Source organism: Scyliorhinus torazame, chromosome 24, assembly GCF_047496885.1.
Source record: "Scyliorhinus torazame isolate Kashiwa2021f chromosome 24, sScyTor2.1, whole genome shotgun sequence".
Taxonomy (NCBI): domain Eukaryota; kingdom Metazoa; phylum Chordata; class Chondrichthyes; order Carcharhiniformes; family Scyliorhinidae; genus Scyliorhinus; species Scyliorhinus torazame.
In genome coordinates, this window is record NC_092730.1 from 32506336 (window position 1) to 32508214 (window position 1879).

At 47.1% G+C, this 1879-nt stretch overlaps 1 non-coding gene across 1 annotated transcript; it reads left to right on the forward strand.

Annotated features, from left to right (window-relative positions):
- The first annotated feature begins 773 nt into the window (after window positions 1–773).
- On the forward strand, window positions 774–864 carry trnap-agg (transfer RNA proline (anticodon AGG)). The gene is given in 2 exon segments: window positions 774–809; window positions 829–864. It is a non-coding gene; the product is annotated as a tRNA-Pro (tRNA).
- The last annotated feature ends 1015 nt before the right edge of the window (window positions 865–1879 follow it).

A 1879-nucleotide genomic window follows, 5' to 3' on the forward strand; every position in this document is an offset into this window, starting at 1 on the left:
GTGGAAAATGTGGACCGTTTTCCATGACCGGAAGCCTTCACTGAAAAAAGGCAGATCCAGCAGATAGGATTCGCCCTCACCTCCAATGAGTCAGCTCAGCCTTCAGCAGATTGAGAAAGAGAATACATGAGGAGCAGCTTCATAACAGAATCGTTCGGAGTGACTATTGCACAGTGCTTACTCAGCAACGGCAAAGACTGGTCCCGTATCATAGAATTTACAGTGCAGAAGGCGGCCATTTCTTGGAAATGGAGCACCAGCTCTTGGAAAGAGCACCCTACCCAAGGTTAACACCTCCACCCTATCCCCATAACCCAGTAACCCCACCCAACACTAAGGGCAATTTTGGACACTAAGGGCAATTTATCACGACTAATCCACCTAACCTGCAGAGCTTTGGACTGTGGGAGGAAACTGGAGTACCCGGAGAAATCCCACGCACACACGGGGAGGACGTGCAGACTCCGAACAGGCAGTGACCCAAGCCAGAATCGAACCTGGGATCTTAGAGCTGTGAAGCAATTGTGCTATCCACAATGCTACCGTGCCACCCTTATGTTCTTTATTCTGTTCGCAGTGGAGGCCAACGATCCAAAAATAACCCAATTTACCCAATGATCCCAGTATGAAAAGCAAGGGGCAAAAATTGTTACATTTGATATTATTTTAACAATGAAACGAAATTGAACAGGAATTCAGAAGGGCAGTGAGCTGATACAATAAGCTTCGGGAGGCAATGATAAGCTGGTTTGAGTAACCCCTGACTGTCGTTTGGCTCGTTGGTCTAGGGGTATGATTCTCGCTTAGGGATTTCCATTTGCGATAAAATGCGAGAGGTCCCGGGTTCAAATCCCGGACGAGCCCTGCTTTTTTTTTTAATTAGGACGATCGATGTGGTGTCATTGACTGAAGTAGGGTTTGAGCACGTTTGAGTTCCAGAGAATATATCAGTGCTGAACACGTGAAGACACGAACACGACATTTAAAGACCGTTTCACCATGGTGTAGGACTCTGAATTCCTCAGATATCAAGTAAAACAAACGAACGCTTGTGCATCCAGGTAGCTGGCTGGATGTAATGATTGTATGTAACCCCGATAAACCTTTGATTTATTTGCTGAACAAGAATCTTTCAATCTCCGCCTTAAAAATAGTCAATGTCCCGCTTCCGTCGCCTTCTGAGACAGAGTTCCAAAGTCGCACAACTCTCTGAGAGTGAGAAATGTCCACATCTCCGTCCGAAAAGGGCGACATCCTTGTTATTCGCTGCCCAGTAGTTGTGCTCTCACCCTCAAGCAGTGACATCCTTTCCACGTCCACTTTGTCAAGACCATTCAAAATCTGATGTACTTCAATCAGATCAACTGTCACTCTTCACATCTCCACTGGAAACAAGTGCAGTCTGTCTAACCTTTCCTCAATAGCAAACCCGCTCAAAGACCAACAAACAACAAAGAAAAGTACAGCACAGGAAGAGGCCCTTCGGCCCTCCAAGCGCGTGCCGACCATGCTGCCCGACTAAATTAAAATCTTCTACACTTCCTGGGTCCGTATCCCTCGATTCCCATCCTATTCATGTGTTTGTCAAGATGCCGCTTAAATGTAACTATCGTCCCTGCTTCCTCCACCTCCTCCTGTAGCGAGTTCCAGGCACCCACTACCCTCTGTGTTAAAAACTTGCCTCGTACATCTACTCCAAATCTTGCCCCTCGCACCTTAAACCTATGCCCCCTAGTAATTGACCCCTCTTCCCTGGGGAAAAGCCTCTGACTATCCACTCTGTCTATGCCCCTCATAGTTTTGTAGACCTCTATCAGGTCGCCCCTCAACGTCCGTCGTTCCAGTGAGAACAAACCGAGTTTATTCAAACGCTCCTCAT